The sequence below is a fragment of the Dendrobates tinctorius genome, unplaced genomic scaffold (genome assembly GCF_039654945.1).
Source record: "Dendrobates tinctorius isolate UK_male_01 unplaced genomic scaffold, ASM3965494v1 ptg000232l, whole genome shotgun sequence".
Lineage (NCBI taxonomy): Eukaryota > Metazoa > Chordata > Amphibia > Anura > Dendrobatidae > Dendrobates > Dendrobates tinctorius.
In genome coordinates this window covers 14,687,515-14,705,847 of record NW_027361899.1, presented here as the reverse complement: position 1 = coordinate 14,705,847, position 18,333 = coordinate 14,687,515, and the positions used below count along the sequence as shown (strand labels likewise).

General features: G+C 47.5%; 1 long non-coding RNA gene and 1 pseudogene across 1 annotated transcript; both read right to left on the bottom strand.

Moving 5' to 3' along the window:
- Positions 1-838: 838 nt before the first annotated feature.
- On the bottom strand, positions 839-3,589 carry LOC141060077 (uncharacterized). Its single transcript, XR_012222658.1, has 2 exons — positions 3,451-3,589; positions 839-1,027 (listed from the first exon to the last, which is right to left on the bottom strand). It is a non-coding gene; the product is annotated as an uncharacterized lncRNA (long non-coding RNA).
- A 2,306-nt stretch (positions 3,590-5,895) lies between these two features.
- LOC141059983 (hemoglobin heart muscle subunit alpha-type-like) lies at positions 5,896-16,954 on the bottom strand (annotated as a pseudogene).
- Positions 16,955-18,333: the final 1,379 nt, after the last annotated feature.

Sequence of the window (18,333 nt, the reverse complement as noted above, 5' to 3'; positions counted from 1 at the left end):
ACATTTGCCTTGTTCTCCCATAGAGCGGTCAGACTTTACAGGGGAAGAAGCCAAGCAACTCCGCTGTGTAAGGAATAATCCATAATGACACACGAGGAGGATTCTACATTTTCAGAGAGATCCATTAAAACCCAAAGTTTTGTTAGTGCCTTGAAAAAGTCTGCATGAACTTCTCACTTTCACACCCACAAACTTAAACATAAAATCACGATAAATTATGTGATACCAAAACTAAGGATCAAGTATTTGAGAATTGTGAAGTAAATGCCACACGGTTTTTTAGTTAATTTTAAAGATATAAAGATTGTGAAATGCATTTGTATTCAGCGCCTCTGTAGCCGGATACCCCCCAAATAAAATCCTGAGTGACCAAATTCCTCCACGACTTTCCTTTTCGGTGTTGCAGTTTCAATGTTGAGCAGTGTATAAAGGAGGACACTATAGAAGGTCTCATTTAGTCACTGCTAGTCTCAAAATAGATTAACTTATTTTACCTTTCTTAGTAGGGGAGCGCCTAATACTACTCGGAATGCATTACATAAAACCCCAGCTGCACAGCACCAGGACACAACCACAATGGAGGGAGGAGGGGTGGGATGGAATGAACAGATCATACCGCTACATGAAAACTTTGTGACCTGTTAAGTTGTACCATAGTTGAAAACGGATGTTCAAACCAAGCACAGGAGATCTGTGCACCCCTGGTGTGGCTGGTGAGTTCAGCGCACCTTCCCACTCTCAGTGTGCAAAATCTATAAAAAATAGATATATATTTATCAGAGACAGATCTGGCCTATTTTCCTGGTGAAAAGGTACAAGAACATGTACACCAGACTCGTTATAGCGCAACTCCTGGTTTTTATTTTTAAACACAAAATCACCAAGAGGTCCAAGCTGAATGTTGAAAATTAAAAGCAAAAGACACATTTTATCATAATAAACAAAAATAATCAGTAAATTTTTCATCTGTCAAAACTCCAGAGATTTTCCAGCTCTTCCATCTTGAGGGAACTTTACATGAAAGACCCTAAGGAGACAAAATGTACCAGATGTCAGTGCCATCGATCACCCTCCGCTACCAACAGGTAGACCCATCTGCCGGCCGGCGCCCCCCATACACAGACTGTCCGGCGACCCTTCTATATAGTCTAGTGTGTACGCGGCCCAAAGGCAGTCATGGTGGATCCTACTAGTCTGCAAGATCGAACTTAGGGAGAAAAGGGTCAGGTGAGAGTAAAACAAGTCTGACAGTTCTGGTGGTGCAGATTTTGTATTTTACTTTTAATGGAAGCCATAATTGCATAAAAATGTTGCCGCTTTTGGTGCTTTTACTCCCGGCCGGCTCCAGGCACTTGATTAGGAAGGAAGATGCAATCCGGTCTGGATATATGGCGGCTGAATAATTGAGAATGTCAGACCCTGGAGCATAAACTGAGGGGCAAGAAGGGGTTTAAAATGCTTAAGTTATACCAACTTCTCCTACACGCCTCGTGTCCTAACAGCGCCTGGGCCTCGCCTTGGGCTTTCTGCGCCATCCAGGCCTCATGACGATCAGGTGTGAAGCACATTGTGACTTTACAGGACAGACAAGGGGAGAGACCGATGTTTGCCCCTACCATGTACCATTTCTTTCTCCCCCGACAGGAGGAGTTGTCAGAGGGGCGCTGGCAGCGAGGGGCATTCAGATGCCCGAGACTGCAGGGTGTAGACCCAAACCCAGGATTAGAGATGAGCGGATCAATTCCCGGGTCTCTGGTTCAGGTCAGTGATACGCGGGGGGCTGCAGACCTCTTACCATCTGGGGTCCCCGGCAGCTTTTGACCCCACAAGGCCGGTGGGATGTCATCTGTGCTTCCTGCTCATCTCTAGTTGGGACCTGGGGATTATTTTTTGCTCCTTCATTCACAGTCGGAGCCGCCAGAACTCTCATCTTTATGTGGCTCCACTATACCACATCAGACTTTGTCAGGTAGTGTTCACACGTTGCAGAAACACTGTTCTGTTTCCCACAGGTGTCAGCATCAAGCTATACAATAATCCTGATTACTGCCACAGCCATTTTTTTTTTTTTTTTTTTTTAACACCTTTTCCCCTTATTTGATTAGTTTCTGGTGCAGATGTGAAGCTACTTTTTAAAGTTGCGAAAAAATATATATTCCCCCCCCCCCCCCCCCTTCTCTAGCGGTTATGTGGGGAGTCAAACTCACCCGAACCCCCAAAACTGCACAGTTCAGTGGCATCTTCATACCACAGGCGGTGCAGTTCTCATGCACTTTGCTTGGAAAGTTTAAATAAAAAAAAATAAAAAATAACACCCCACCATTAAAGCTTTTCTGTACTATTTAGAAAGGCGGCTTCACACAGTCACCAAAAAAATGCACCAAATAAAGAGGAAATTAAAAGCCCCACAATTAAGCAATAATCAGATGACTGATAAAGGACGATGCAATAAGACCAGAAAAAAAACAAAAAAAAAAAACCTTACATCTATCCGCACAGCACGCTCCGGAGGAGTCTCCCTGCACTAAGGCTGGCTTCACATTTGCGCAGCGTTTTATCCGCGTAGATCTGCATGCTTCCATATATTTAACATGGTGTACGCAAGGACCGCCGTTTCGCGGTGTACGGCGGGGCGCAGCGAACGCAACATGTTGCATTTTTTGAGGCGTCAAAAGCTGTCAAATATGCGCACGTAGAAAAAAAAAAAAAATGCATTATGGTCTATGGGATGCAAGGACGTGTATGCAGGTGTTCAAAATGTAACTAGAAATCCCTTGAGACGCCCATTTTTGTCTGATGTCGTATCGAACACATCCGCATGAACTACACAAACACATACAAAAGCATGCGCACGCAGCACTTTTTTCTGTCATGCGCAAGATGATGCGCATAAAGAATGCTGGGTAAACATGCATTTTTTACATGCTGATGATACGCTGTGGACTCAAGCGCTAATGTGAACCTAGCCCGAGACGATGCTGGCTTATCCTTAGGACAGGGCAGCCATATCTAGCAGATCAGTGTGCGTCAAATTCTGAAACCAGCACCCAATCAGCAGACTGAAGGGCTGTGTGGCTCTGACAAGCACAGCGCCATATGTCTTTTAGAGGCAATGCCTGGTACTGCAGCTCAGGCCCAAATACTATAAAATCAACGTGTGTGTGTGTGTGTGTGTGTGTGTGTGTGTGTGTGTGTGTGTGTGTGTGTGTGTATATATATATATATATATATATATATATATATATATATATATATATATATATATATGTCAGGAGTCACACACCCCCCCAACCCCCACCCGATACTCCCACACTGACCCAATAGACTTATCCAAATTACTTTCTAGGCTTCTAGAAACCTTTCGGTAAAACAGAACACACCCTTCTTCCAACCATAATTCTTGCATTGGCTGCTTCTCATCAATCCTATGATACTTAAGCGTATTCTTACCTGAAGGATCAACCATCCTCATCATCGATCAAGTCCTCAGTGAGCTGTGGTCTCCCTTTCTGCAACCATCTCCAGTACACCATCATGTCTGCTGATCTTAGTCGGGTGGGCCTCCGGGGTCTTCACCCTCTTCTCATCCTCCATTGAAGTCTCATGTTCCAGCATGGCTTCGTCCTCCCCATTAAGGCTCAGATCCCCCACCGGTCCACATATATCGCATTCGTTAGGGTAACGACCATCATGAAATAGCTGTCCACCGCTATGACACATCTTCTCAAAAGGACAATGCCCAGAGGGATGGAGCTTCCTGAGGGAGCTTGGCTGCCCAGGATACATCAGGAAACCTTGTGTACCCGCAATGGAGAAGTTTGCTGGGGGGTGCTTTATCCCAGATGTATAGACTGGCTCAAACTTCAGACAGACCCACAACTTGTACTTCCCGTTAAAGATACCATAGACATTCCGCTGCTTGACGCCACCACGTACAGAGTCGCAGTATTGCTCCAGGTAGGTCATCACCTCCTCAATGTCGACGTAGGGGTTAAACAGGTGCACAATCATGGGCCTCTCTCGCATCCCAAAAAGTGGGAAAAACTTGATGTGCTCCAAAACAGACTTCCTCTTGTGGCGTTTCAGACAGGCAAGGAAACTACGACAATTACTTCCATCGTGGAAGGTGATATCATACAGACCCCGCCTGGGAGAGTCCTGCAGGCAAAAAACCTCAGATTTAGGAATTCCGGCCAAACCTTCCAGAATAACACAGACAATGTAAGACAGGCCAATGGAGTCTTTCTTTGCAGGGTCTACGAGAAGACGGATGGTGTTCTTCACCCCGGACATTGTCCTTGCAAACCTCAGCTCTGCCCTGAAGACCCACTGATCACTCTTATATAAGGAGTAATGGGCCCTTCTAGGGATAAGTGATCAGCTCACCTGGGATTATACAGAAACTCACCTGGACAGACTGAGGAACCTAAGGCCACGTTCACACGTTCAGCCTTTGGTCAGGAGCTGGGACAATCAGAGGAAAAGTAGCATAGAAACACGTCACCACTCCTGGTTTTGGAGAGACCAAATACTGAACATGTGAACGTGACAGCTACATTCCCAAGGACTCTATTGCAAATCCTCCTCAACAACATGGTAACCTTCGTCCGTCCCCATGTTATTCTATGGGGCTGTGCACATGTTCACATTTTTCCTTAGTCTGATCCGGTCCGAGTAATAAATCGCAGCACGCCTTGGTTACCGGCGATAATCAGACTTGGCCATTGCGCCCCGGGAAAACATCAGACTGCACCCGGATGAAATCTGATTTTCACGTACTGACACTATGCAGAAGATGGAGAAACCTTTTTTTTCCCTCCACCTCTGAGAAGATTGGCGCACACTATGATCAGACTCTGATCAGTCTGCGATTAGCATAACCGGTACGATATTTTCGGATGATCCACGTTCCCACAATTATTTTTTGGTGACTTTTTGATGTTGCAGATTTTCCGCACCTGTTAAGTAAAATAGGTTTCTTGCAATTTTTTTTTAAAAAATACGCAGCGTAAAAAACTGATTTTGGGAAAGTAGCCTTAGGCCTCGTTCACACTATGAGTATTTGGTCAGGATTTTACATCAGTATTTTGCAGCTTTTTAAAAAGTTTAAAAACTGATGAATTAGCTGGAAAAAAAAAATCCCCGATGCCGGCACTGGAGAAGGCGAACAAAGTAGAATGAAAAACGCGCTCATTAAAAGAATTTGGCACAAAGTAAAAAAAACACCAAAAAGACAAAAAAAAGACAAATGCAACAGTGAAGTCCTAGGCAAAGTTGGCAAATAATGTAACATTGCTCTCTATTAGCCAAAGTGGAGAATTTGGCATCGCCGTGTATGATGCCCGCATTCAGTGCTGCTCCACCTCTATATTCTGTCCTGGTCTTTTCTCATATGAAACAGGAAAAATGTCTCCACATGGAATCTGACCTGTAAGGTCTGGTCTGCATTGTGCCCCCATACATCTCATGTGCATCAGGTCTAACGTCTGCATGCCTCCGGCCACTAGGTGGCACCAGACTTTCTGCTTAGTAAGGAGCTTATTTGCATACTTTTCCCAGGAAGCCTTGCTATGGCGGCTTCCTCTCCAACCCATGGTCCTACAGCTTTTTCAAAACTACAACTCACAGCTGTTGGGGCTTGCTGGGATTTGTAGTTTAGTTTTGCAAAAGCTGTAGACCCACAGGCTGGAACCGTCCGTTGTAAAGCCGCCCCACCAGCTCTCTCCATAAGGCGACTCCTCATCCTCCATGATTAGTGCATATGACAAGGGTCTCGGCCGTCGCAGTCACCCCCCGGGCCCCGCTGCGGTTCACAAAAACTTCTCATCTTCTGCTAATTTTGAAATGTAATTTTATTTTTCAACAAAAAAAAAAAGCAAATAACCCTTCGTTATTCCAGCTCAGGAGTCTAACAAGAGGATGCAGGGGGTCAGTCCGTGGCAGGTTACTCTGTGGATGGGGGATCAGGATGGAGAGTCTAAGGATCGCACTGACGACGTCGTGACTTGGACCAATGTCGCAGCCGGGTCTTCTGAGACTAGCTGGTCACCATGATTCCAGAAGCTTCGTCAAGGAACTTTTCCCAGGCGGCTTGGTTGAAGTCTCCGGGATAGTGAGCGGCAAGCACCTCCTGGATGGCGGCTCCGAGGAGCTGGAAGGAAGCAGATCGGGGGGGTCAGCAGTGATACAATCGGGGGTCAGCAGTGATACAATCTGGGGGTCAGCACCGATACAATCGGGGGGTCGTCAGCACCGATACAATGGGGGGTCGTCAGCACCGATACAATGGGGGGGTCAACACTGATACAATCGGGGGGTCAGCACTGATACAATCTGGGGGTCAGCACCGATACAATCAGGGGGTCAGCAGCACCGATACAATGGGGGGTCGTCAGCACCGATACAATGGGGGGGTCAGCAGCACCGATACAATGGGGGGGTCAGCAGCACCGATACAATGGGGGGGTCAGCAGCACCGATGCAATGGGGGGGTCGTCAGCACCGATACAATGGGGGGGTCAGCAGCACCGATACAATGGGGGGGTCAGCCCCGATACAATCGGGGGGTCAGCACCGATACAATCAGGGGGTCAGCACTGGTACAATTGTAAGATATAATGTCTTTCATGCTCCCCTTCCCTCTGATTGTCTTATGTTTACAGATGTGTTTTATGATAATTGTCTGCGGTACTGCTACATGTATAGCTATGTATTACCGCTCATTGTTTATGGTATTGCCACCTGAATGTGTTACCATTGTATAGAAGAACTGTATATATTGTTTTGTATTCCTGTATTATATTATTGCATATATATTATGTGTTCTTTGTATATGTACAGTCAGGGAAAGTTAGTGTATCCTCCTTGGGACATTAGAGGAGGGCAGTCTTAGTGTATAGGTCCCCTATAGACCGGGTAGTTGTAATTACATTGTGGGCCCCTAGATGGGGGCATACTAGTGGGGCCTGATAGGAGGTTCTTAGAGGGTTAATTGTAGGATGGGCTGCTGAGAGTTAAGGTTTGTGATGAAGAGCAGTTTAGTCAGACGGGGCCAGGGCGCCGAAGAGTCCACATGGGCTATAGGCCCGGACAGCTTGGCAGTCACGTAATATTAAGTCGTTATAGCCCACGTTACCCATGGCCACTGCAGGTCTTAGCAGTGGGTCAGAACAGGAAAAGGAAGATGTGGCGTCTCATCGCCTGGGCCAATGTTTTTAGGGCAGAAGTTGGCTGGACTAAAGAAATGAAAGGAGTTGGAGCTTCGACGAGATCGGTACAGAAGGGCCGGATGCTTCACCGGGGGCCACCAGATCTAGTGATTGGTGAATTCGTGTCTGGGTCGAAACAGGCTGAAGGAAATGTCATTATAGTGAGGTCAGGCCAGGAAGGAACTGGGAAGCAGTCTAGTACGGTCCGGTCTGGGCGTGTACTGCACAGAAGTGACAGCAAGCAAGGGAAAGATCAGGAAGGAAGTAAATGTAATGATGTACCAACTGTGGATGTAACGTGCAAAATCCTAAGTAGAGAAAGTGTTAAAGTTGTCTCGGACTGTGTCTCCATTGATGGGGGTCGCCTAGAAGAGTGACTGTTATGGCCTGGGAAGTGCCCGGGTGAAGATGGATCTGGGGATGCAGGTATGCCGAGGAGAAGAGTATTGTTTCATGTAGGGGAAGGACTGGACACAGCTGCTGCAGTAATACAGGTCACGACTACAGTCCTGTCCTTCTCTTCCACTATCAGGGGGTCAGCACCGATACAATCGGGGGTCAGCACTGATCTGTATCAAGGGGTCAGCACTGATACAATCGGGGGTCAGCACCGATACAATCAGGGGGTCAGCACCGATACAGTCAAGGGGTCAGCACTGATACAATCAGGGGGTCAGCACCGATACAATCAGGGGGTCAGCACCGATACAATCGGGGGTCAGCACTGATACAGTCAAGGGGTCAGCACTGATACAATCTGGGGGTCAGCACTGATACAATCGGGGGTCAGCACTGATACAGTCAAGGGGTCAGCACTGATACAATCGGGGGTCAGCACCGATACAATCAGGGGGTCAGCACCGATACAATCGGGGGTCAGCACTGATACAGTCAAGGGGTCAGCACTGATACAATCGGGGGTCAGCACCGATACAATCAGGGGGTCAGCACCGATACAATCGGGGGTCAGCACTGATACAATCGGGGGTCAGCACTGATACAGTCAAGGGGTCAGCACTGATACAATCGGGGGTCAGCACCGATACAATCAGGGGGTCAGCACTGGTACAATTGTAAGATATAATGTCTCTCATGCTCTCCTTCCCTCTGATTGTCTTATGTTTACAGATGTGTTTTATGATAATTGTCTGCGGTACTGCTATATGTATAGCTATGTATTACCGCTCATTGTTTATGGTATTGCCACCTGAATGTGTTACCATTGTATAGAAGAACTGTATATATTGTTTTGTATTCCTGTATTATATTATTGCATATATATTATGTGTTCTTTGTATATGTACAGTCAGGGAAAGTTAGTGTATCCTCCTTGGGACATTAGAGGAGGGCAGTCTTAGTGTATAGGTCCCCTATAGACCGGGTAGTTGTAATTATGTTGCGGGCCACTAGATGGGGGCATACTAGTGGGGCCTGATAGGAGGTTCTTAGAGGGTTAATTGTAGGATGGGCTGCTGAGAGTTAAGGTTTGTGATGAAGAGCAGTTTAGTCAGACGGGGCCAGGGCGCCGAAGAGTCCACATGGGCTATAGGCCCGGACAGCTTGGCAGTCACGTAATATTAAGTCGTTATAGCCCACGTTACCCATGGCCACTGCAGGTCTTAGCAGTGGGTCAGAACAGGAAAAGGAAGATGTGGCGTCTCATCGCCTGGGCCAATGTTTTTAGGGCAGAAGTTGGCTGGACTAAAGAAATGAAAGGAGTTGGAGCTTCGACGAGATCGGTACAGAAGGGCCGGATGCTTCACCGGGGGCCACCAGATCTAGTGATTGGTGAATTCGTGTCTGGGTCGAAACAGGCTGAAGGAAATGTCATTATAGTGAGGTCAGGCCAGGAAGGAACTGGGAAGCAGTCTAGTACGGTCCGGTCTGGGCGTGTACTGCACAGAAGTGACAGCAAGCAAGGGAAAGATCAGGAAGGAAGTAAATGTTATGATGTACCAACTGTGGATGTAACGTGCAAAATCCTAAGTAGAGAAAGTGTTAAAGTTGTCTCGGACTGTGTCTCCATTGATGGGGGTCGCCTAGAAGAGTGACCGTTATGGCCTGGGAAGTGCCCGGGTGAAGATGGATCTGGGGATGCAGGTATGCCGAGGAGAAGAGTATTGTTTCATGTAGGGGAAGGACTGGACACAGCTGCTGCAGTAATACAGGTCACGACTACAGTCCTGTCCTTCTCTTCCACTATCAGGGGGTCATCACTGATACAATCAGGGGGTCAGCACCGATACAATCGGGGGTCAGCACCGATACAATCGGGGGTCAGCACTGATCTGTATCAAGGGGTCAGCACTGATACAATCGGGGGTCAGCACCGATACAATCAGGGGGTCAGCACCGATACAATCAGGGGGTCAGCACCGATACAGTCAAGGGGTCAGCACTGATACAATCGGGGGTCAGCACCGATACAATCAGGGGGTCAGCACCGATACAATCGGGGGTCAGCACTGATACAGTCAAGGGGTCAGCACTGATACAATCTGGGGGTCAGCACTGATACAATCGGGGGTCAGCACTGATACAGTCAAGGGGTCAGCACTGATACAATCGGGGGTCAGCACCGATACAATCAGGGGGTCAGCACCGATACAATCGGGGGTCAGCACTGATACAGTCAAGGGGTCAGCACTGAATCCATTTGGGGGTCAGCACCGATACAATCAGGGGGTCAGCACCGATACAATCGGGGGTCAGCACCGATACAATCGGGGGTCAGCACCGATACAATCAGGGGGTCAGCACCGATACAATCGGGGGTCAGCACTGATACAGTCAAGGGGTCAGCACTGATACAATCAGGGGGTCAGCACTGATACAATCGGGGGTCAGCACTGATACAGTCAAGGGGTCAGCACTGATACAATCGGGGGTCAGCACCGATACAATCAGGGGGTCAGCACTGGTACAATTGTAAGATATAATGTCTCTCATGCTCTCCTTCCCTCTGATTGTCTTATGTTTACAGATGTGTTTTATGATAATTGTCTGCGGTACTGCTACATGTATAACTATGTATTACCGCTCATTGTTTATGGTATTGCCACCTGAATGTGTTACCATTGTATAGAAGAACTGTATATATTGTTTTGTATTCCTGTATTATATTATTGCATATATATTATGTGTTCTTTGTATATGTACAGTCAGTGAAAGTTAGTGTATCCTCCTTGGGACATTAGAGGAGGGCAGTCTTAGTATATAGTTTCCCCTATAGACCGGGTAGTTGTAATTACATTGTGGGCCCCTAGATGGGGGCATACTAGTGGGGCCTGATAGGAGGTTCTTAGAGGGTTAATTGTAGGATGGGCTGCTGAGAGTTAAGGTTAGTGATGAAGAGCAGTTTAGTCAGACTGGGCCAGGGCGCCGAAGAGTCCACATGGGCTATAGGCCCGGACAGCTTGGCAGTCACGTAATATTAAGTCGTTATTGCCCACGTTACCCATGGCCACTGCAGGTCTTAGCAGTGGGTCAGAACAGGAAAAGAAAGATGTGGCGTCTCATCGCCTGGGCCAATGTTTTTAGGGCAGAAGTTGGCTGGACTAAAGAAATGAAAGGAGTTGGAGCTTCGACGAGATCGGTACAGAAGGGCCGGATGCTTCACCGGGGGCCACCAGATCTAGTGATTGGTGAATTCGTGTCTGGGTCGAAACAGGCTGAAGGAAATGTCATTATAGTGAGGTCAGGCCAGGAAGGAACTGGGAAGCAGGCTAGTACGGTCCAGTCCGGGCGTGTACTGCACAAAAGTGACAGCAAGCAAGGGAAAGATCAGGAAGGAAGTAAATGTTATGATGTACCAACTGTGGATGTAACGTGCAAAATCCTAAGTTGTCTCGGACTGTGTCTCCATTGATGGGGGTCGCCTAGAAGAGTGACTGTTATGGCCTGGGAAGTGCCCGGGTGAAGATGGATCTGGGGATGCAGGTATGCCGAGGAGAAGAGTATTGTTTCATGTAGGGGAAGGACTGGACACAGCTGCTGCAGTAATACAGGTCACGACTACAGTCCTGTCCTTCTCTTCCACTATCAGGGGGTCATCACTGATACAATCGAGGGGTCAGCAGCACCGATACAATCAGGGGGTCAGCACCGATACAATCGGGGGTCAGCACTGATCTGTATCAAGGGGTCAGCACTGATACAATCGGGGGTCAGCACCGATACAATCAGGGGGTCAGCACCGATACAATCAGGGGGTCAGCACTGATACAGTCAAGGGGTCAGCACTGATACAAAAGGGGGTCAGCACTGATACAATCTGGGGGTCAGCAGAACCGATACAATCGGGGGTCAGCACTGATACAATCGGGGGTCAGCACCGATACAATCAGGGGGTCAGCACCGATACAATCAGGGGGTCAGCACTGATACAGTCAAGGGGTCAACACTGATACAATCAGGGGTCAGCACCGATACAATCAGGGGTCAGCACCGATACAATCAGGGGTCAGCACCGATACAATCAAGGGGTCAGCATGGATACAATCGGGGGTCAGCACCGATACAAACGGGGGGTCAGCACCGATACAATCGGGGGGTCAGCACCGATACAATCAAGAGGTCAGCACCGATACAATCGGGGGTCAGCACCGATACAAACGGGGGGTCAGCACCGATACAATCAAGGGGTCAGCACCGATACAATCGGGGGGTCAGCACCGATACAATCGGGGGGTCAGCAGAACCGATACAATCGGGGGGTCAGCACTGGTACAATTGTAAGATATAATGTCTCTCATGCTCTCCTTCCCTCTGATTGTCTTATGTTTACAGATGTGTTTTATGATAATTGTCTGCGGTACTGCTACATGTATAACTATGTATTACCGCTCATTGTTTATGGTATTGCCACCTGAATGTGTTACCATTGTATAGAAGAACTGTATATATTGTTTTGTATTCCTGTATTATATTATTGCATATATATTATTTGTTCTTTGTATATGTACAGTCAGGGAAAGTTAGTGTATCCTCCTTGGGACATTAGAGGAGGGCACTCTTAGTATATAGGTCCTCTATAGACCGGGTAGTTGTAATTACATTGTGGGCCCCTAGATGGGGGCATACTAGTGGGGCCTGATAGGAGGTTCTTAAAGGGTTAATTGTAGGATGGGCTGCTGAGAGTTAAGGTTAGTGATGAAGAGCAGTTTAGTCAGACTGGGCCAGGGCGCCGAAGAGTCCACATGGGCTATAGGCCCGGACAGCTTGGCAGTCACGTAATATTAAGTCGTTATTGTCCACGTTACCCATGGCCACTGCAGGTCTTAGCAGTGGGTCAGAACAGGAAAAGGAAGATGTGGCGTCTCATCGCCTGGGCCAATGTTTTTAGGGCAGAAGTTGGCTGGACTAAAGAAATGAAAGGAGTTGGAGCTTCGACGAGATCGGTACAGAAGGGCCGGATGCTTCACCGGGGGCCACCAGATCTAGTGATTGGTGAATTCGTGTCTGGGTCGAAACAGGCTGAAGGAAATGTCATTATAGTGAGGTCAGGCCAGGAAGGAACTGGGAAGCAGGCTAGTACGGTCCGGTCCGGGCGTGTACTGTACAAAAGTGACAGCAAGCAAGGGAAAGATCAGGAAGGAAGTAAATGTTATGATGTACCAACTGTGGATGTAACGTGCAAAATCCTAAGTTGTCTCGGACTGTGTCTCCATTGATGGGGGTCGCCTAGAAGAGTGACTGTTATGGCCTGGGAAGTGCCCGGGTGAAGATGGATCTGGGGATGCAGGTATGCCGAGGAGAAGAGTATTGTTTCATGTAGGGGAAGGACTGGACACAGCTGCTGCAGTAATACAGGTCACGACTACAGTCCTGTCCTTCTCTTCCACTATCAGGGGGTCATCACTGATACAATCGGGGGGTCAGCAGCAGCGATACAATCAGGGGGTCAGCACCGATACAATCGGGGGTCAGCACTGATCTGTATCAAGGGGTCAGCACCGATACAATCGGGGTCAGCACCGATACAATTGGGGGTCAGCACCGATACAATCAGGGGTCAGCACTGATACAGTCAAGGGGTCAGCACTGATACAATCGGGGGTTAGCACCGATACAATCAGGGGGACAGCACCGATACAATCGGGGGTCAGCACTGATACAGTCAAGGGGTCAGGACTGATACAATCCGGGGTCATCACCGATACAATCAGGGGGTCATCACCGATACAATCGGGGGTCAGCACCGATACAATCGGGGGTCAGCACTGATACAGTCAAGGGGTCAGCACTGATTGTTTCGGGGGGTCAGCAGAACCGATACAATCGGGGGGGTCAGCACCGATACAATCAAGGGGTCAGCACTGATACAATCGGGGGTCAGCACCGATACAATCGGGGGGTCAGCAGCACCGATACAATCGGGGTCAGCACCAATACAATCAGGGGTCAGCACCGATACAATCAGGGGGTCAGCACCGATACAATCAGGGGGTCAGCACCGATACAATCGGGGGTCAGCACCGATACAATCAGGGGGTCAGCACCGATACAATCGGGGGGTCAGCACCGATTCAATCGGGGGGTCAGCACCGATACAATCGGGGGGGGGGGTCAGCACCGATACAAACGGGGGGTCAGCAGCACCGATATAATCGGGGTCAGCACCGATACAGTCAAGGGGTCAGCACCGATACAATCAGGGGGTCAGCACCGATACAATCAGGGGGTCAGCACCGATACAATCGGGGGTCAGCACCGATACAAACGGGGGGTCAGCACCGATACAATTGGGGGGGTCAGCACCGATGCAATCGGGGGGTCAGCAGAACCGATACAATCGGGGGGTCAGCATCGATACAATCAAGTGGTCAGCACCGATACAATAGGGGGGTCAGCAGCACCGATACAATCAGGGGGTCAGCACCGATACAATCGGGGGTCAGCACCGATACAATCAAGGGGTCAGCACCGATACAATCAGGTGGTCAGCACCGATACAATCAGGGGGTCAGCACTGGTACAATTGTAAGGGGGTAAGATATGATGTCTTTCATGCTCCCCTTCCCTCTGATTGTCTTATGTTTACAGATGTGTTTTATGATAATTGTCTGCGGTACCAGGGCGCCCAAGTGTCCACATGGGCTATAGGCCCGGAAAGCTTGGCAGTCATGTAATATTAAGTCGTTATTGCCCACGTTACCCATGGCCACTGCAGGTCTTAGCAGTGGGTCAGAACAGGAAAAGGAAGATGTGGCGTCTCATCGCCTGGGCCAATGTTTTTAAGGCAGAAGTTGGCTGGACTAAAGAAAAGAAAGGAGTTGGAGCTTCGACGAGATTGGTACAGATGGGCCGGATGCTTCACCGGGGGCCACCAGATCTAGTGATTGGTGAATTCGTGTCTGGGGCGAAACAGGCTGAAGGAAATGTCATTATAGTGAGGTCAGGCCAGGAAGGAACTGGGAAGCAGGCTAGTACGGTCCGGTCTGGGCGTGTACTGCACAGAAGTGACAGCAAGCAAGGGAAAGATCAGGAAGGAAGTAAATGTTATGATGTACCAACTGTGGATGTAACGCGCGAAATCCTAAGTTGTCTCGGACTGTGTCTCCATTGATGGGGGTCGCCTAGAAGAGGGACCGTTATGGCCTGGGAAGTGCCCGGGTGAAGATGGATCTGGAGATGCAGGTATGCTGAGGAGAAGAGTATTGTTTCATGTAGGGGAAGGACTGGACACAGCTGCCACCGGAATACAGGTCACGACTACAGTCCTGTCCTTCTCTTCCACTATCAGGGGGTCATCACTGATACAATCGGGGGGTCAGCACTGCTACAATTGGGGACCAGCCAGGCAAAACTCACAGCCGGGGGCTGCATCCCTCAGCTGTCAGCTTCAGCAAGGTTGGTTATTAAGAATAGGGGGGTCTCCACGGCGTATTTTTTAATTATTTAAATAATTTTAAAAAGCAGCGTGGAGGCCCCCATTTTTGACAACCAGCCTTGCTAAAGCTGACAGCTGAGGGCTGGTATTCTCAGGCTGGTAAGGGGCCATGGATATTGCCCCTTTGGCCCACCTCCAGCTTAAAAATTGCAGCCCGCAGCCGCACAGAAAAGGAACATCTATTGCACCAATTCTGGCGCTTTGCACATCCGTGAATACATGGAGTCGTGCCCCTCACCTTCATGTGCCCTCTGGTGACCTTCAGCTTGTTGGTGTGGAGGTCTTGGTACTTGGACAAACTGTCCAGATTTTTGGAGGCGTCTCCGAGAGCGTTGAAAATCTTTCCTCCGTGGGTTAAGAGATCCTGAGAACCAGGAGTCAGGTCAAAACGGCTGAAGAAAGACTTGGCATCCGGGTGGTTCTGGAAAAGCCTAGGAAGAAAGAAGAAAGGAATTACTGTACACATGAAAGGGTTAAGGATAAGTGAGATAGCGGCACCCATGAGCAACAAATAGAGAAAAAGAAACTAGGAAGAAATGAGCGCGACTATATTATCTCAGCCTTATATGATATATATCTGACTCTGCCTTATTATCTCACCATGCTGTATTATACAGACACTGCCTTATTATCTCTTCCTTAGGTATTATATAGACTTGACCTTACTATCCTACTCTGGTGTATTAGATAGGCTCAGTCTTATCATCTCACAGTCTTGTATTATATAGGCTTTGCTTTATTATGTCACCATGCTGTATTATACAGACTCTGCCTTATTATCTCATCCTTATGTATTATACAGACTCTGCCTTATTATCTCATCCTTATGTATTATATAGACTTGACCTTACTATCCCACTCTGGTGTATTACATAGGCTCAGCCCTATTATCTCACAGTCTTGTATTATATAGGTTAATCCTTATTATTGCTGTATTATATGGACTCTGCCTTATTATCTCACCCTTATGTGTTATATAGATTCAGCCTTATTATCCCACCCTAGCGTACTGTATACAATCAGTCTTATTATCTCACCCTCACGTATCACATAGGCTCAGCCTTATTATATCACTCTGCTGTATTATATAGGCTAGACCTTATTTCACCCTGATTTATCAAATAGACTCTGTCCTTATTGTCTCACCCTGCTGTATTTTATAGACGCTGCCTTATTATCTCACCCTTATGTATTAAATAGACTATGTATAATTATCTAACCATGGCATATTATATAGTCTCTGCCTCATTATCTCAGCTTGCAGTTTTTCTATATGACTTTCCTTTATCATCTCAACCTTCTTTATTACATCAGACTCTACTGCATTATATTAGTCTCTGCCTTATTATCTCAGAGCTTTGACTTTGTTTGTCAAACTGTGAGATAATAACTCAGTGCCTTCAGATAATAACTAAAAAAAAGTGTACCCTCCACTTTTTTGAGACACTAAAGCCTCCACGTCTTCTTCCTCACTGCCCACCACCCTCCTAATCACACCCTATTGGAGGCAATGTAAGGTGAAGAAGAAGGGTGACCCTCTCGACATCTCCATGGTCCTGGGGTACAGAAGCCCTCTAAGATAGTTACCTGCTCATGGATTCGGCCCCCAGTATACTGGCCTCTGGTGCGATTTTCTCCCATAGGGAAGAGATGGCGGCCTTCTCGCTGTCAGACAGTCCCATGTTGTAGCTTGGCGGTGCCTATGACTCGTTTTGTCTTCTCGGTGGTGGACGGCTCCTTATATAGTCCACGGGGCTCATTCTAGGTCATTGTATAGTGGGGGGGGTCACATGGAGGGGATAAGTGAAATCCCAATCATCTGGTCTGGACTGGAGCTGGAGTCACTCATGTTTTGGTTGGGGGTGTACACTGGGTCCATGCACTAAGGTACCATTATTTTTTAATTGGTCACAAGTTGTAAGTAGCTGAAATCCGAGGCCAGCAGCTGCCATGGAATGTAAAGCACGGAATGCTCATTTCCATCCATTCTTATATCACAAATGACCCCTAATCCGCCAATCACCGTGTGAGAACGCTGCTCCCCCCACGTACACACTGCAGGCTGCACATGGAGGGCACAGAGGGCACCGGAAGGGTAGCCAGGCCCAACCATGGCAGATGGATATATAGATATTTGTGGACTTATTATTATAGATCCCCGCCGCGCTTTACAGATATCACTGTATCATTATCTATAGACTGGATCGTTTCTCTGGATCGTGAGCTCATCACATTGCTTTGCACGTGTCGCAGTATTGTTGTCGTTATTGCCGCAATTTTTGTAAAATTCTTTGCACGTATAAACCCTTACGGCGTCCTGATGTGAGCGAGTGATGGACGCGTCGGATGGATGGCGATAAACAGATATGGCAAAGGCCAAAGCGACGTTCAGCGCGCTGCATCTTACCCCTTTGGACGCCGTAAGACCCCGCTACTAACTCAGCAAGGGCACGCTGTCGCCATAGCAAGTGCTGCGGAAAAAAAAAAAGCGAAAAATCCGCAACAACAACAACAAAAAAAAAAAAGCACAAAAAATGCAATAAAAACACAAAACAAAAATTGCGGATTTCCTGGGAAGGAGTCGGGTTTTTCTCAGGAAATTTCTGCATACGTGTGCACAGCGCAATAAAGCGGCTGCAAATTCAAAAAGTTGATGGTAAAACTGCAGCAAAAAAAATGCATCTAAAATCTTTACATATGGTTTGGCGGCACTATTTTGCGCTGTGGTAACAGTGACTATTAACTTGTGGGAATACATCCATGCGTTATTTTTTTTTTTCATTTTGTTTATTCGTTTACCAATTTAAAAAAAATAAATAAATAACAAAAAAATATTGACAAATAAAACATCTAAAAATAACCATGTAAACAAACCCCGGTATTGTTTGATCGTCGCCCCCATGGTGTTTTGAGGGCTATTGCTACAGTGAAAAATGAATAAGACAAAATAAACGATAAAAACATCAAATCATAAAAGCTGACCTGCTGACCTGCTTGCTGATGGTTTCCAAGAGAAATTTCTGCCATCTAATAAAAAAATAAGTGAAATTAAAAAAAAATTAGGCAATAGAGACAAATGGCAAGGATGGGGACGTGATATCATGCTGTTGTGGAGGCGTCGTCTCGCATACAGGGGTCTTGTATGGCCGCATTCAGACAGAGATGGGGTGAGGGCGCTCCGCGTTACACTAAGTACGGATTACACAAAGCTGCGGATTTTGCCCCATTTTAAAC